The sequence below is a fragment of the Triturus cristatus genome, chromosome 8, assembly GCF_964204655.1.
Source record: "Triturus cristatus chromosome 8, aTriCri1.1, whole genome shotgun sequence".
Lineage (NCBI taxonomy): Eukaryota > Metazoa > Chordata > Amphibia > Caudata > Salamandridae > Triturus > Triturus cristatus.
The window spans coordinates 852,596,439-852,615,120 of NC_140591.1; the positions used below are offsets into that span (position 1 = coordinate 852,596,439).

The 18,682-nt window shown below is 46.8% G+C and overlaps 1 protein-coding gene across 7 annotated transcripts in view; it reads left to right on the top strand.

Moving 5' to 3' along the window:
- The window catches only part of ST3GAL6 (ST3 beta-galactoside alpha-2,3-sialyltransferase 6), a 722,381-nt gene that overhangs the window by 258,501 nt on the left and 445,198 nt on the right, over positions 1-18,682 (top strand). For 4 of the 7 annotated variants that reach the window (XM_085622351.1, XM_085622348.1, XM_085622353.1 and 1 more), the window contains one exon: positions 8,243-8,327. The gene's annotated coding sequence lies outside the window, so the exon portion shown is untranslated. Of the gene's footprint in view, positions 1-8,242; positions 8,328-10,855; positions 10,942-18,682 lie in introns of all 7 variants that reach the window. The other 3 variants (XM_085622352.1, XM_085622349.1, XM_085622354.1) reach the window with 1 other exon arrangement.

The following is an 18,682-nucleotide window of genomic DNA, read 5'->3' on the forward strand; positions in this document are numbered from 1 at the left end:
GGAGTCCATTGTTATTTTGCATTTGGTTTCATACAGGAATTCCCAATCAACCCGACTGTATCCTCCCAAGATATATTTAGAGTTTTTTCTTCTCAGTGCTTCAGTGTCATACTTTTGTCGGGAGTGCTTACCTCTTCTTCGTCCTGATATCTTTTTGCACATTCAAATTTCGGTTTTGAATTAATTGTGTGTGTGTGGGGGGTGTGTGTCTGGGGGGGTGAAAGGAGCATAGACCTGGTTGTATCCACTTATGGTAGGTAAAAATTAGGATTATCCTCCAAGGATGTATAGGTTAAGCAGCAACTGTATCCTTAGTGGTGTTAAGGTATTTCTAGGTCTGGTGTCAGCCTAGACCTTTTGATGTTACTAAAATAATATATATATAATGTACTTACCTATAGGTGTTTTCAACCAGCCTTCTACATCTGTTGGTCTGTTGTCACTGTCATGGGCATTTTTCTTACTCCCACAACAGCATGGGACAGTGGCCCTGCCCACTTCAGCCATTGATTAACTTCACCATGAGTGACTGTGTGTGTGTGTATCGTGCTTGTTCACAAGGAACACAACTGCTCACAAAGTAGTTCCCTTCAGTGCTGAGGACTTACTTTATGCTACGTGTTATGTCTTGTCATGTTATCACGATTTATAAGGCATGCTAACCATCATGTAGGCTATCTAGATGCCAGAGAAGGAGTGAACTGCACTGTCTGTGAGGTGCCGAATTGAAAGGCTTTCAGGTTTTCTCATTTATCCTGAATTCAAGGAGGGAGCTGGCAGCTGCGATGGGGAATGGGAGATTGCTCCAGGTCTTGGGTGCGGTTGTGGAGAAGGTGTGGCCTCCCATTTTCCTGTGCCGGATGTGGGGTATGTGGGCAAAGAGTTGTCCAATCGATCTGGGGTGCCTCTTAGGGATGTGGAAGTGAGGCAAGCAAGGTCTAAATTATGGAGTGCTTTGCAGGTGAAGCTGAGGAATTTGAGGGTGGCACTCTTCTGAATGGATAGCCAGTAAAGGTGTGTGGTGATGTGTCTTCATGGAGGAAGGTGGAGTAAGAATTTGGTAGTTTGGCACCACTTGAAAATTGTGTGAACTTGGTGGTAATGTTTGCATAGAGGGTGTATTCGTAGTCTAGTCTGCTGACGATGAGTGCTTGTGTGACTGTCCAGCAGGTGTCCAGTAGGAGCCATTTGAATTTCCTTATGAGCATCCTGAGAGTGTGGAAGCACGTAGCTGCCTATGTGTTGAATATAAAATGTCCTAGCTACTGTGAAGGAAAGTTTCAATTCTATAAAGAACACGGAGGCGAGGATTATGCTGCTTTCATTTGATTACTAAACAGCCTTAACTAAACATTGTAATCAGACTAAAAATCCCATGAGTCTTTGCAACAATCAACACAACAACCATAGAGAATGTCCCATATAAACAACATCAAGGAACAGCACTTCCTCTTTCTTCATGTAAGACATCCTGGTGCAGGCATTCCTTTAAGAATTCTTGCTTTTGCTCTGATCCTAGGAAAACACAAACTTGGAAAATAAATTCTTCTAATATGATAACATAATTAGATGTAGATACTATACTAATTAACAAGGCATTCAGCGAGTCTGATAAAACATTAGTAGGCAAACATTGACATGAATTATTCAGCAATAATTTGTCAACTACTAATCCCAAAGTCCATAATCTTCATCTTACTAAGAGAGGGCCATTGTATAGCTCTGCTCAGCGGGATAATCCTCTCCTCCGCATCCTTAATAGAATTAAAACTTTCCTTCACGGTAGCTAGGAAATGTTATATTCTATGTCGGGACCGAAGACTCAGATTATGATAGTTTAAAGCTGGTTACCAACCAGTGCTGCCATGCCTGCAATGGGCTTAAAGTAGAAAGTCTTAAACGTAGGGTCTGACGACTAATCAGCCACTCAGAGAATGTCTTCCAAATGGCCCACTGGGTAGAAGGCCGTCAAAGCCATTGCTCACCTGGTGGAGTGAGCCCAAAAGTTGATGTGTCTACCCCGGCTTCATGCAACACCCATCTCACCCAACGGACGATAGTGGTTGCTGAGACTGCTTTGAATGGTTTCTTGAGAGACATAAAAAGTTGTTCTGTCCCCGGAGGATGGTATTCTTTGGTCATGGTCTCATACGCCCTCAAGCAGTGCACAACACACAATTTGGGGTGACCAAGGAAAGCCAGATAGTGAATCACTCTGGTGTTGGACTAGGTACGTCTGAAAGTGGTGAAAGAGGCCCCATCTGGAGTAAACATGTGTTGTAATATCTAGTGCACAAACATTTGATACCTTCTTACAAGAGATGAGGCATAACAACATTGCCAACCTACCTGTTGATTCCTTATGCTACAGGAATTCGTTATCCTGCCAAAACCCAAGCATTCGTATTATTACGTCAGCATCCCATAGAGAAGAGTACTTTGGAATAGCAGGAACGGACAGACGAATGCCCCTCAAAACACGATAGACCGGAGGATGACCCCACCCCTCAGACTGTCATGGAGAGGTACGTGTCCCTCAGACGGCTGACCGACATGCATGGATCGTGCGATATGCCAACCCTTTACCTGCCAACTTGGACAAGTAGTTGACAAGAAGCTCTACATCTGTCCCCACAGGATCTTCCCTCTGCACACACCAGTGTGACCATCTGTGCCAAACCAAGCCTTATCTCTTGACTGTAGTGTTAGCCCATGCTCGTCTGATGAGAGCTGAATCCTCTGTCAAAAGGCCTGGGACGTCCCAGCGTTTTCCTTGTAATCCTCCAAGCCATAAGTTGGAGACAACCGTCCTGCACCAGTTGGTGCAAGTTGCCATGGCAATCCATCAGCAAACGAGGAGTCTGAGGAAGTGGGATTGGAAAATCCATGGAAAGTTCCAGAAGAAATGGATACCTTACTGGTGACTTCCAGAGAGGCATCACCAGGATCACCTATGCAGTGTAGTGATATGGGCGATCATCGAGAGAGGATACAACGCATACCCTTGAATTTGACTCTAGTCTTGCAGGAAAGCATCTGTGGATTATGCCATCAGATCCGGGTGCTGGCTGAAGGAGCGCGGTGGTTGAGGGTTTAGTCTTGCCGCAAATAGGTCAACTTGACATGGGCCCCACCGGTCCATAATCTTCGGAAACATGGGTTCCAGTTTCCAAGAGCTGTAATCTTTTAAGGGTCTGGACTGCCAGTCCGCGACTTGATTGAGTTTCCCACAGTAGGTACTCTGCTGACGCTCGCACACCGACAAGTTGCTCTCCAAGAAGTGATTCCAGAAGTCCCTGGCCAAATCTGCTCGGATCGAGCGGCCCCCTGGTAGTTGATTACCACACTGCTGACATTTTGTCCATGTTTAGTAGAATGGAGCAGGACACTTTGTTGGCCACTAGGCTGCGCATTGCAAAGGATCCTGCGATGAGTTCCATACAATTTATTGATGTGGAGAGCCTCCTCCTGTTCGGACAACTGTCCTCCTGTGGTAATATCCCCACAGTGAATGCCCTATCCTTGCCGACTGTCATTGAATTCTATTACTAGATCCAGCGCTGACCCGAAAATGGCTCTGCCATTCCAGGCTTGCTTATGGTAGAGCCACCATTGTAGTTCCGTACTGGCCTTCGGAGAGGGGGAGATTTCATGTGCATACGTCAGGCCCCTCCTGAGATATTGCGCCTTCAAACTTGAAGGGCATGGTAGTGTAAAGGGCCTGGAAAAATCGCCTGTATGTATGAGGACAGTAGTCCTACAATCCTGGCCAGTTGCCAAAGTGAGAACACCCCCTTAACCAGCGTTTTGCGTAGTTCCAGACGTATGAGGGGCACCTTCTTTTGAGGGAATCTGAGTGATTGTGTCACCGTATGAATCTCGAAACTCAGAATGGGCATTTGTTGGGCCGAAACAAATTCTGATTTTTGAATATTCACAATGAATTTCAGACATTGAAGAAGGACCGATTTATTTGGAGTTGGGCGAGTAGTGTGGACCTGTCCTGGTGCATCAGAAGGATGTCATCCAGTTATATTATCAGTCTGACTTCCCATGCCCGTAATCCATTACTTGCCGAAGCACCTTAGTTAAGCACCTTGGTGCGGAGGACAGACCGAACGGAAGGCACTTGACTTCAAAGATCTGTCCGCCCCACTCGAATTGTAGAAAATGCCTGTGGGGTGAGAAGGTATGCGTCCTTCAGGTCGAGCCGCTCTAGCCAACTGTTGGGTATAAGAATGTTCCTGAGGAGGTGAATCCCCTCCATTTTGAAGTGGTGATACACCACCCACTAGTAGAAATATTTAAGATTTATCACCGGTTGGAAGCCATGGTCTTTCTTTTCTAAAAGGAAGATGTTGCTGAAGAGCTTCCTAGGGTAGAGGGAGAATGGGTAATTGCCACGTTCTATAGGAGTTTGGACACCTCTTTGCCAACTACCTGCATGCCTTCCTGAGAGAAGACCAGAGGCCTGGGGGTGTGCGTTGACGGGGAAACCGTAGAGCTCTATATGAAAGCCCTTCACCGTCTGAAGCACCATGTCCCTTGTAATAGCCTCCTAATTTTGTCTGAATCACTGCATTCTGCCCCCCCCCCCCCCCCCCACCCTGTGTAGGGAAGAAAGAAAATTGCTTACCGGTGGTGCCACCTGGTGCGTTGCTTGCTCCGTGGAAGGCTCCTTTACCTCCATGGCCCCTGCCACGGCCTTAGGAGGGGTAGAACCCTCAAAACATATTCTGATCTTGCCACTGGATGGATCTGCGAGTTTGGAGCTTGTGGGGGTTGGCAGGGTATGCCTGGCAGGAGGAGTGCCCCCTACCCCTTCCAGCCCCTCCGCAAACCTGCTGGTTGAACACCTTGTGAATGGATTGCCATGCTTTATCCAGCAACAAGAATGTGCTCAAAAAATGTGAGAGCCCTTCTTGAAGGGTTCCCTAAAGAGACCCAATTTTTCCCAAGGCCCAGTCTATGTGGTGGCCAATTCCCCCAGTCTGAGTTCTATTTTGATAAATAGGGTACGCTTACACTCAGTTGATAGGTCACCATTAGCATTGCCCAGGAAGCATAGGGCTCGTTGGGCCCAGCCAGAAAGAATTGAGGTCGATCACATGGCCGGAATTCTTGGCGTCTTGGGCCATATCTAAAAATTGTGTAAGTGGCCAAGGGCTGACAATTACCTTATCCTGACAGGATTGCCAGGATCAGTCAAGGCCCTTCTTCGGGACCTCAATTAACTTTTAGATGCATGTCACCATTTTGGGGTCTATATCAGGGGTGCAGGCAAACCTTACTGGCCAAGGAGGGTCTAGGGCATTCTGCCTTTAGGTGTCCCCTCACCTTGTGGTCCATGGGTTTCCTTATGCGGCTGGCCACGTAACATGCTACCTTAGTGACAGGAACCCAATCCATTGATCGGGGGTGATAAATGTCCTCCGGGTTCAGCATACCTGGTACCCATTGGGAGTCTTGTTCGCCCTGTCCAACCTGGGTCTCTTGGTGTTGCCTTCCGGTCGCCAGGGTCTACTTTGGCCTGGTTCATCGCCCTAATTCCCTTCGGGAGTGTCAGACTTGGCATTGTCATCTGTTCCCAGATGGGAACCGCAAACGTCTTTGTCGTTATACCCAGGCTGCGAATCTTCCTGCAAACCCAGGGTGTCTGGACGCCTCTTCACAAAGGCTTGGTGAAGTATCTCAAAAGCGTCTGAAGGGGAGAGGTTCCTCTAGTCTTGGCAGCAGGCCTAGTTTTACCTTTGCTTTTGGGGACTTCCTGACGCACAAGCCTCAGGGCTTCCACATATAGGGGGTAACAGACTACGCTGGACAAACAATATGATGATTCTCTGACTCAGGGGAGTTAGAGCTGAGGATATCGCCCTCTCCAGGGATGCATCAATGGCATCCACCAATTCTTAGTGGATGTGGAGAATCGTCTAGTCCTCCTCCACAGTCTCCTGCATCTCTTCAAAAGCACCTGCCATTGATGCTCAGGTAACAAAATTATATAACAGCAATGAGCTGTATAGGAGCTATATAGAAGCAGTAATTGCCGGGGCCAGTGCTTGTTGGCAACTTGTCACTACTCGTCCTTCAAATATAAACGGGCTGATTGTGAGGGGGGAAGGGGCCTTACGCAGTGAGGTTCGGCCAGGGTTGAGGGAGAGAAGATCATGGGACCTGTAACAGTGAGTGAGTTTGGGGTGGGTGGTAAAGGAACCCGGATTCCCAATGCTGGGCATGGACAGGGATCCAATGGGTGCAGACAGGCTTGCCTTTGGCATGCAAGCTGTTCGTCTTTTTTATGTATGTGCTGCAGCTGCCATTAAGAAGGTACAGAGGCCAGTTTTTCCAGGAATTTGCCGTGATATGGTAGACGAGAGATGGGCCTATAGTTAGACATGGTCATCGGGCTGGTCAAGGATTTTTTGAGGAGGAGTAGAATGGTGGAATGGTGGTATGTTTCCAGGTGTCCGGGAAGGGGGCAGTTGATAGCGAGAGATTGAGTATAGAGGTGATCGTACCCTGTGCCTAAATTGACGTTCCTGGACTATAGCAACACTTAATACTGCCCTCCATTGGTGGCCTGCTGCTGATCATTCAGAACTCGCATTGGCTCTTTATTGAGTTGTGTTTTACATTTGAGAACTAATGTGTTCTCATATAACAAGCCACTATTAGCTGTCCCTAAATTCATCAGTGAAAATAAGATGAATCTTGCTCGTTCCACACTTTAGACTAGAGGCTAAATCTTAATCATTTTAGTCCCATCAGTATGGCAATCATTGTTTTGTACTGTGCCGCTTGCAGACAGTACTAGCCTTTGGAAAGTACCTGGAGGCCTGTTTGTTTGTAGGCTGCCAAAAATGGGTGAAAATTTGAATTGCCGTGAATTAGCGGTTGCATAATTTAAATTCAATTACAAATTGTGCCTTTAGGAATGCGAAATCAAATGAAATTTTAATATGATTGCATACATTAGTGGGTAAGCAAAATTACATTTTGCTTAATTAACTCGAATGATTGGAGCTAGGTTTTTAAAGGATTTTTAGAATTTCCTAAATCATTGTAGCAAACTCCTGAGTCAACTTCAATTTGCGGCCGAACTTCCAGTCCCTTTTCGGACACAAATGGGTTTCTGCACCCGAAATACGATATTTGCATTTGTTGTGATCAGGGCCTTAGAATGGGGTTTTGGGGGGGGCGGCCGACCAACGGGAGGCCTGCCACCCCCGGGGAGTTTTGGGCCGGAGAGGCAGCCGTACCACGTGGGGTGCGGCTTTGGGCTGGTTGGGCTTGTCTTGGGCGGTTTTTGGGCGGGTTTAAAGCTGGCCATTTCGTGTCGCGAGCCACCATTTTGGTGGTCGCGACACGACAGCTGGCTGGGGAGGCTTGGGTGGCATAATTTTTTCCCTCCCTCCCACCCTGGTGGCAGTTATCCTTTTTGGGGGGGTGGCCCTCGGGGGACTTGGCTAGTTTAGGCAGTTTTCTGGTTGGCTTTTGGGGGGAACAGGTGCATCGGGGGGGCGGGGGGTTCATGTTATGGGGGTTGTCGCTGGAACAGGTGCGGGTGTGGTGAGTTATGATGTGGGGGCGTTTTTCTTAGTTCATTCGGGATAAGGTTGGATGGTTACAGTTATGAACAGAACATGCGAAGTTTACCTAGTTAGGTAGGTGTAGAGAAGTTAGGAATGGCCAGTTGTTATAATTGTTGCGGGGGGGGGGGGGGGGGGAGAGAAACATGTTAGGGGGGGAGTTGGGGGTAAGGTAGGAAGACGTTATTTAGTGAGGCTTGGTTTTGTACGGCACAGGCCAAGGGAATTTGGATGTAAGGTGTACCTGTTTCCAATAAAGCGTCCTTTTTCACACAAAGAAATGTCGTGGTATGTGCTGCCTCCCAGGTTAGGCCCAATATTCCATTACACAAGGTGTGTTAATGCCGTAGCGCCAAGATGCCTTAAAATCGAATTTAGTATTTATTTAGAACTTACTCTTGCAATAAAAGGGATGAGAAAGTGCATCTTTTTGGACCCCTTGTACGAGTTCATTACTGCTTCAACTATCACGAGAACGACATATACTTTGGTTAAAAATGTGTAACCAATAACACATTGACAGAGGAAAGGTGATTAACCCCATCAGCAGAATCCCTCTGCATAGCTGTTTTGCTGCTACCTGTGTTTTTTTCTCGTTAAACGTTGATACCAATGGCCTTGTGACTCGGGGGTTTGTTTGTGCTTCCTTGCAGGATTCCATCAGCCTCTCCCCATTACATCATGCACGCGCTCTGGCAGCTGGAAGTCCCCTCTGCAAGCTGATTAATGGAAACCGAGGTAAAAATATACCAGTTTGCGAGTTGGATTGTTTTTGTTGGTGAATGTAACAGGCGTTATGGTGCTTTTCATTTCTGATTCGTTTTTTTCATATTATTAGTCCGGAGTACGAACGTTCCCTTTAGACTCTTAAGATAGCAATTATTGTGCGACCGGAGTAGATTTTATTGTTTCATAATCGTTTGCGAATAGTCTTGATGTTAGCGCCGCTAAACAGCTAGCCCCATGAAAAGGGTATTTTTGGTTCTTTTTTATTTCAACCAACCCTGTGTAACATGCCTAAAGCGACCAAGTGTCTCCATGTCGCAGCTCTGCGCACAGGGCTCTGCCGCCAGTCTGCCCGGGTTCTGGCACTATATAGCATCGAGGAACGAGGTACAGTCCTGTGAGTTCTTGACTGGTCCCAGGTGACCCCGTTTCTAATCCTGCGACACTTGTTTCTGTAGAAATCTATTTGTTGTTTAAGGAGAACAGAACGGGTCGGTGCACTCGAGGATCAGTAAATGATCTTCTGTGGGTATTTTGTGTCTTGGACTCCCCGAGTGTAGTGAATTTACTAGATGTACATCCTTTTTGAAAGCAAGAGAAAGGGCACGGGTGAAATGTATGTTAAGAGCTTTGGGGCACTAAAAGAGACCTTCAGGAAAGAATTAGTGGGCACTAGCAGAGCTGCGTGTAGATATCAGATCCGCAAGAGTAGCGGATGCTTCGGGCGTGTTCTAAGAGCTATTTGGATCTAGACATTGCACTGGCAGGGTTACAGTAGGGCATTATTGGCAAGTACTGGCAAACTGTGTGAACATCCCAGAACTACCAGAGCAGAGGTTGCTTCAGGGCGGGGGTGAGGTGTCTTTTAAGAGCAACGCTTATCTTAGTATTGCAGACCCAAGCAAGCTTTAGAATGCACCTCAATTGATCAGTACAAAACTCACTCCTTTCACTGTGCTAAGTTCCACACACTGCTGTTAAAGAGTGGCCAGATACCTTGCCTTTTGGCACTTTACTAACACAGAGCTCAGACTCGTGCACAGGCGACAATGCATCTCAGATCTGCCTACTGCACTCTGTTTGGGGACTCCTTGTGTACCTCTGGCACTGCACCATAGCCCTACCCTTGTATAGCACTGTAAACCACCCCCCATTGTATTCTTGTTCTAGATTAGCCCTGCCGCCACAGTGCCTTGGAAATGTGCATCTTTTCCAAAGGCTATATGTGCATTATTTACTAACCCATGAGTGAAAAGACCTAGTGAGAGAAAGCATCCCGCCAGACATCAAGCGATAAACTGAGGCAATCCCCGCAAATTAGGTGACCCATGGCTGATGGAACCCTCTCCAGTGGTTTAAGTCATAGCAGGACCAGATGCCAACTTTCTTGGTTAAGTAGTCAGGAGAGCAGGCCCAACACACCCTAAATTGACATTTGAGAGCTTATCTTTGTCAACACTGAACCAGGGTCTGTGAGATTGTCTAAACTCGTTGTGTTTACTAAATTGGCTGATTGCTTAACCGGTGTTGGAGATAGGATAGTAACATGGAAATCTTCATCTTTCAGTACTCTTGCACACATCTGCCATAACTCATGTAGGAAACCAGGCATACAACATGTCTAGACGACAGTGTGATGATCTCCTGGTGTGGTGACAAACACAAGTGCATCCCTACTCACTTAGGTGTGCCTGTCGCAACAGCTCTTACTAATGATAGAGATAGCTTTCAGTTCTTCTGCAGAGGGCATGGTATAGAAATGTGCTGGTTTTCCTATGTCCATCACATCCCTGCCCTCGGCTGCAGGATTGCATGCTTTGGACCAGAAGGGCTGTCGCCTTTCTCTTTCCCCTTCTCCTCAGTTTCCAAGTCTTAAGCTGAAATGATGAGGATTTAAGTATGGAGGTCCAGAGGAAAGTCGGGCGGGTTCTTCTTGAGGAAACAGTTGCTCTAGTAGACGGCAAGAGCATTGTTGGAAGCAGAAAGATCAAGCAAAGGACCTTGTTGTGGGCAATTTACGTTCTGGCCTAAGTGGCATGTTCTCTGCAAATTATGCCTTCTGAGATTGGAGAGACAAGTGGAAGTGGTTATCTTCAGGTGGGCTTAGGGTGCACTGTTCCAGGTGCTTTGCATGGCTGAGCTCATGGAAGTTGTTTGATAAGCTAGGTCACTGCTCATGTAGGTGATTCAAGTTATACCCAAATTCTGTGTCTTCTGGTGAGGACAATTAGTCAGCACACATTTGCCTAAACATGTCAGAATTTAATGTGACATACTTCCTATGACCACATGTCAGAAAGGTGATACAGATCACCGCTACCTTCACTCCGACAAAAGTTCTACTCACAATAAAAATTTGTCAGCAGCTAAGAAGTTAAGCCCACTTCTGGTGCGACTTCAAATGGCTCATTTTTTCTCTTCTTAAAATGCTCTCTGCTCAATTTCAGTGAGGAAGCTGAGACCCTTCCACCCCCCCCCCCCCCCCTTTCCCCACATCTTCTAAAATTCTGATATTGAGTGTGTTTTCTGTTTATCCCCAGGCAGACCCTATGTACAGCACTTCAGTTGAATTCTAGAATTCATGGACTTGCTAATACGCTTTTGGAAAAGGATTTCACAGAGGCAGGTAAAAACGCCTTATGTCTTTGGCAGTGTATAAGCAAAAGCTCTCGTTGTAAAGCTAACAGGATTCAGGAGTAGACCTAGGTATCAAAAAGCAGTCACTCACTGAGGCTTTACGCATGACATTGGAAACCTATCCAAACACAAATTTTGTTGATGACATTTCAGACCTAAAGTGACAGATATAAAGCACACTGACTGGTGTCACAACCTGGCTTTGGTAGAACGGTGATCATTGTTTCAAGCATTGAGAGGGTGGAGTTATTTTTTAGTAAGAGCTTCGTTATACACCTTTAACGGCTTAGAAGGAAAGATGAGAACTACTTGTTAAATTCATCTGAGATACAATCCTTTCCGGGAGTTTTCCTGATGGTCAGAGCAGTTATTACTAGTTTTACATCTTCAATCGTTAGTGGGGAGTTATGCAGCTCATGCATTTCCCCTTTAATCCAGACCAGGGCTGCAGCGAGGTTATTAGTTGCATGTTACAGAGCGGAGACATACAGCTGTAAATATTTTCCCTGAAAGGCATGGGATGTCCATCAGCGGCCTTGTTACTAAACCTCCCTCCCCTATGATACCTGCTTCCTGCGTGTGCTCCCTATCTGACCTCAGTACTAATGCAAGGGTTTTACCTGTGTGATCACCCCTCCAAAATGCCCTGCTCTGTACAAGCTGTGCTAAGTATAAGAATGCCTGATTTGCTACTTCCCTGGTATCCTTTAGGGTGTCCTCCTTTTTAAGTAATTTTGTTGGGTCTTTGTATGCCTCATGCTCTAGGAGTTTAGTTTCCCTTTGCAATGCATCTAACCTAGATTGCAGCGGTTTAAGTATTCCCGCTCATTGGATATACATATACCTTGGATATAGGTTTCTAACACCTCCCAATGTGATCCCTTCTCAGCCACTGAGCCCTTTTTCTGCTGACAGTACTGTAGTATGCCTACCTTGATCTCAGATCAGAACACTGCGTCCTATAATTCTGTCCCTCTAAGCTTCCAATAGCTTTTCCTCTGCAAAATAATAGGATCATCCAACAGCAGCATTTCTGGGGAGTGGCCTGATAATGTTCTAGGCAATATTTTCACCTACATAAGCTGTCCCATCAAGATCTGTGAGACCAACCATAAATGAGTGAGAGCTGGCAACGTGGGCTGATGAATAATGTGTGTAATCTGCCTCTATAGGAAACATAACTCGTCTTCCATCACCTAGAAAGATAATACTAATTAAGATCCCACTTAACTGCGAAATTGTTGTCAGATGTGGTAAACCTGACCTGCTGCTGTGAAAGTACCAAGTTAAAATCGCCACCCCACTCCTCCCAAAGCATAGGGAATTCTGCAAATCTACAACATTTAGGCATAACCTCATCAAAGAATCCTGGTGTGTCAATGTTGGGACCATGTACATCAAGAACTATCAGCAACATATTTAGCTGGCCCACCCCAGCACCCATTGACCATGTATGTGCCCTGCCCACTCCTGCAAAGAAACCATCACAGTTTTGTTAACAAAATAATCACCCTTCTGGAGTAGGTTGAAAACGAAGAGAAATACTTGGGATGTAGCCATTAGGTGGCAAAGCTAGATTGAGCCTCTGCTGATGTATGCATCTCCTAGAGAAATGCTACTTCTGGCCATGTCGTGCAAAAAAAGCTAATTCGTGACACTCTTTGCTGGTGTTGTTAAACCCTCATATATTCAAACTGATTACTAGAAGTGTGGTGCTCATAGTGTTATTTACCATGTTGGTTCCAGCGATCGATGTGGAAACGTGCTGAGCTGCATAGCCTAATTCACTTCAATTCTGTACAGTATCATGTAAATAAATGAACAGATGTTATAGCCTACTCCAGACAATTAACCCTCCACCCACGCCACCCCCAGTCACTGGCAAACATCCCCTCCTTGCTCGAATACAAAAGGAAACCTGCCTAGTGATACATTTAATGACTGTAATTGCACTTAACATGTGGGCGGTGCCCAAGATAGCAGATCTGGCCTGGGGTGCCTACTTCTCACCCACTACTGTATGGAACAATAAGTAGGGCCTCTCTAGTACCACTGCTACCAACAAATAGCGAGCACCCAGATAATGTGGAAGATCACTTAAGCATACCAGTTTTTATATTGTGTCTGGAAATTAACTCTGCGGCTAGGAGGGGCCCTACACCAGCACTGACTAAAAACATCAATCTTCTCCATACAAGTTGCATAATTTTTGTCTCGTGTGTTATATTGCCAATATCTCAACCTGTTTATCAAATCATGCAGAAGTCCTCTAAATCAAAATATAATATAGCAATTGATCTCTATCACTAAATGTAGTTTTGCAGCGTGAATCTTTTCTGGATTGACTATGCTGTGCATTATTCCGCTATCTAGTGGTTGGGTCCGGAATTGTAGTATTTTCCCTTCTTTTTTTAAAATTTTCTTTCTTTTTGTTGGTGGGCGTCGACAATTTGATAGTCATCCTCAGATTCTTTTTTCCGCTGTTGTTTCTGGAACGATACGGAGAAGCTCCTGAGATAGGAGACAAGAATTGTGGGAATAACCAAGAAGATTAATTGGGAAAAACCAGTAGAGCGGAATCTTCCATTTCATCTTTAAATTTTCGATGACCGCAGCTCAACGAAGAGAAGAAATCCAGAACTTCGTTGACGACTGGATAATGCGCATGCAGGGGGCTCCCTGGGCGCGGTAATCGACAAAACGCCATTCAAGTTTTTTCAAGAACTGCCACTACAAATTCGCTCAAAAGGATCAGCACCCGGTCTGTAACCTGTGCCCACCGCTGGACCATCGAAGCGACTACTGGAATGCCTGCTCCGTCTTCACCCTGCAGACGTTGAGGGTAAGAGAAAGGCAGCGACTAGCAAATTACAACATGCAGGGCCAAGGACAGCCGCCATCGCTGCAAGACCTAGACCTCTCCAGTACGGAGGAAGCAACATCGCAGAAGGACCTGAAGGCGACGAGGAAACAGAAGTTTTGTTCGTGGAAGTCGAGAGGAAGACTTTGAAGGAGGTAAGAGTCGTCGACCTCAAAAAAACAAGAGTGTCGAAAATCAGACTCTAAAACACAAAAAAGATCCTCTGCGTCGAAGCTTTCGGCAACCGTAGCTGCATCTAAACAAAAAACAGACCGTAGGATCCTTGGATAAGGACTCCGGAGCGGCAAAGGCCCTCGAAAAAACCATGACGTCGAAGGACAGTCTGGAGAAGGACGCCTCTGCGTCGAAAAAGGCGAGACCGAAGCAAACTTCGATGACCGCTTCGGCGTCGTCCGTCGGAAAACGGAAAGCAGACCATCTAAGCTCCGGAACACAAGAGGCCGAGATTGAGAAAAAGAGAAGAAGGCTCGAAGCCGAAATGGCAAATATCCTTCAAGGCAAAAAAGACTTTGACAAAAGCTTGAAGCAATTCAAGATACTGCCGAACACAAGAGAAACCAAAACCCAGGGGGTTGTCGAAGAAACAATACCACCAAGTACCTCAGAAATAATCGAAGAAGAAGAGGAAGGTTCTTACTTCTTCGGGAAAGATGCAGAGCAAGACGAACAAGCATACGAGGAGTCGTCAAACCCGAGACTCAAGAGTTCCATTGGCAAGACCTCGACACCGAATCACCTGTAGAGTCTGTAGAATCATATCCTTAGAGGCCATCTCCTCCAGATGTTTACAACAAAAAAGCTGCTCCTAGTGAGGTGTGACCCTACTACAGTTATAAAACCATTGTGAGTGGGAACATCTCACAAAAAGTAACGGACTGGTCTCACACACCACCTGGTGTCATGCTTCATCATCGGCCAGTCCTCGCCCTCTAAAACCTTCGTTTGATAGAGGGCGGGCATACACCTGGAGACAGGGATGCACTTCTAAACTAAGGAGTGGGGGCCCGTGAAATGGAAAGTGAAGTTAAAAATCATTATAGTTACCAGAAAGTAAGTTTTAATGTGGCCAATAACTATATGATACTAAAAACAAAGGACGGTGAGTGGGGTGTTTAGTGTCCCCTAACCGTCTCGTGAATGGTCAACATGTTTCTGCCATGTAGGCCCGAGCGGGTCCAGGGCATTCATCAGGACCCAAGTCTAAACAGATGTGGCATTCCTAGCTCAGACTGTTTTGGTGTAAGCAGGAGATGTAAGCTTCCATAATTAAGATGTAATGTGGATGAGTCACTTTAACAAATGAGAGACAATGACACAACAAAGTCCATGGACAGCTTGAAACTAAGACATGCGGTGCTCAGTGGGAGGCCAAGTTGGAAGGATCTTTCCATGCTGCCCCAACACAAATGCAGACAACCGAGCCCACCATCACCTAGGGATCAGGCACGTCATGGAGGTATCAACATTATAGGCAACCCTTTTGAGGGAGAGCGAGAAGCAGGAGTCAGACCTCCAAAACGTCAACACCGACCTCCAAATGAGTTTACGAGAGAACCCCTGATCACTGACACCAGTAGCGACTAAATAGGAAGTTTTGTACACAAGTGGAGATCAATCTGCTCTGACAAGTGGATACTATATTTAATATGAGGTATATTTTGTATGTTGTATAGAATTGGAACACAAGCCATCAACTATAAAAACTAAAGAAAAGATTTTACAAAGAAAGATAACTCAAGCTTCTACTGCAAGAAGTAGAGGTACTGTGTCAAAAGTAGGCCATTAAGGAAGTTTGTGTGGATGTGCTCTTATTTCCTGGTCCCAAAGCAAGATCAAAAAGTGAGGTCACTCCGAGATCTGAGACACCGTGGCACCACCAGGGTTGGCACCCATACCCATGTGGAGCTTTAACTTGGTTTTAACACAACTGTGTGGATATGCACAAAGCAGAACTAAAATTCCCAACCCCTCAATACATGCTTTTTAATAACTATCACATCACTGCGCAGTCTAAAAACTGCAGGGACTCATGATAAAAGATTCCTGCCTACTGGTTAGTTATGAGAAAAAAGTTTCTGGCTAAAGTAATATCACAGTTTCATACTAATCAGGCAGTTCAACTACCTGCATTCTTTCAGTACTTAACGCACTCAGAAGGAGAACTTCATACCCTAGACATCAGGAGGGCAATGATATACTATGAAACCAATTCTTTGTCTCCTTCTCACCTACAAACATAGGGTCATTAGTCACAAATGGGACCATAGCAAGATGGATAGTACACACCATCCAAACACGCTCATCAAGAGCAGAGGTGCCTTTAGATAAGGCCGAAAGAGGTCACTTCACTTGGAATAAGAGGGCCACTCTAGACGTTCCACCCTACCTCTACTCTGCCCAATTGATTTGGCTTTCATCTCCAGTAGGAGACTGTAGTACTGCAGCCACTGTATCCGTGGGCACCAGTAAGACTGTATGTATCTCGACCTAGACGGATTTGCCCTCAAGGTCTCAGGTTAACCTGCAGTATAATATATCGGTATTTCCGGTTGAATTCCACCTGATCCCAAACATTCCGTGCCATGTTGATTACGGATCCACACCTTCTTTGCCTCTGGTGCCTGGAGCCGGGCCAGCACTCAAAGTTGTGCTCCGACTGCTGGGCCATGGCTCCAAAAGCTTTGAGGGAGTGGGCCCTAAAGCTACTTGTGGCCCGGCACTTGGCACCCTGTCGCATTACTCCTAGGAGGTGTCCTGATCGAGAGGAAGGTCCAGGCACCTCTCCGGGAGTTCCAAGTCCTCGTCCTCTTACTCTTAAGTCATCGGGTCGGTCAGGTAAAAGACCTAATAAACACAAGAAGTCCAAGCGTGTTTTGACTTCTCCTTGTCCGTCGGCCAATGCGACGAGCAGCCTCCGTGTTCTAGGCCTCATTCTTCTGAACCTGCGCCTGGGTCGGCTCTGCACTTCTCCGCCTTTCCTGGAGGCGGAGTGAGCCCATCCAACTTAAAGAATTTCATGACGCCATGTGCCTCATATTTGGGCGGCCTGATCCTACTGGCGCTTTCGGGTCCTACGGTGTCAGAGGGAGCTCCATCAGATTCCACACCAGTAGCTCTGGCCCTGGCACCGATGCCCTCCCCCCAATGGATCTGAACTGACGCAGGTCCTACCACTGGGACCTTCCCGGGCATCGAGGCTCCCGATGCCGCTGGTGCCCCCCGGCAGTGCCAGCCCAATTCTAATACCCGATGACCCAGAGCCGGATTGGTGCCTTCTGAATCTTAGATCATCTCCTTAGCCTTATTCTGAAGAGCTAGGAATGTAAGGAGATTGGTAGGGGTCGCTGGACTCTTCAGAAGACAAGCCTTATTAAGACATGGACTGGAATGAGAAATTGGGTGAGGCCAGCGGACTGGATTCCTCTCCAGATTCTGGTCTGTTTTCTCCCCCTTCCATGGCAACAGATGAGGGAGCTTTTTATGTTATGATGGTGCGAAGGGTGGCTGAGGCCTTGGCCGCCCAGCTCTGTTCACTGGCCGTCAAGACTAATATCTTGACAGAGGTCCTGCAGCCAGGTGTTTCCTCTTTGGAACCCTTGCTGTCCTTTAACAAGGCCCTTACCGATGTCCTATTGGAAACCTGGTCCAAGCCCAGACTAGGGGCTCCTGTGAAGAGGCCATTTGCCTGCCACCCTCTTCCTGCTCTGGGCGACCCAAACTTACTCACTACCCACCCTACCCCGGAGAGCTTGGTAGTTGATTCCTCCACCTCCTATGGTTCATTCCTTTCCACCCCCGGGACAGGGAATCCAAGCGGCTGGACAGCTGAGGTAAGAAAATGTTTTCTTCCGCCTTACATTGCGGTCAGTGAACACTGCATGCTTATTGGGCTGCTATTTCCAGTTTGTCATGCCTGGTTGAAGACTTCTGGCTTTTCAAGGGATGTCCAGGCCTCAGTCCTAGGCATGCCCTTTGATGGCACCCGTCTCTTCGGAGACAAGGCAGACATGGCGGCGGAGAGCTTTAAAGACTCATGGGCTGCGGCCAAGTTCTTGGACCTCTCCGTGGCCACTCGTCCCCAGTCTGCCTTTTGCCCCTTTTGTGGCCACGGAAGGGGCTTTCAGCAGTACCAGCCCTATCCCAGCCACATCCCAGCCACCCGCCGCCTCAACCTCTAAACCCTTAGTCTTGCCCTTCAAGATCATGAGCTGTCAGTTGGTGGCAGGATCCGCCATCACCTCCACGGCTGGCTCGATGTCAAATCAGGCAGGTGGGTCCTCTAGATAGTCTTAAGAGGTTACTCCCTCCCCTTCAAGACTACCTCACCATCCATGCCTCCATCTTACAACTGGCTGAAAGACTATCATCTTATTTTGAGGGAAGCCATGACTCTCTTGGTCAAGGGAGCCATAGAGAGGGTTCAGGCACCAGAAGTAAGCTTTGGTTGTTATTCCCTCTACTCCGAAAAAAGGACAAGGACCTTCGTCCTAGTCTAGATCTACAAGCCCTCAACTACTTCCTCAAAAGGGGAAAGTTGAAGATGCTCACATTAGCTCAGGTCCTGTCTGCCCTGGACCCGGGAGACGATGGTAGCATTGTACTTGCCGGATGCCTATTTCCCTATTCCCGTCCTGCCTGTTGAACGCCTGCCAATGAAGAAGGTTTGTAATATACTGTACAGAAAAGTGTACTGATCCTCTTTCTTCCTCCCTATCTGATATTTTACTTTTTATTTTAACCCTTGCACAGCAGGGCTCTGCTCTGGGCACTCCAGAAGGATACCTTTCAGCCCTGTCTGCCTTTCTGAGGCTGCCAGACCAACCCTTTTTATTTAAATCTCCCATTGTAA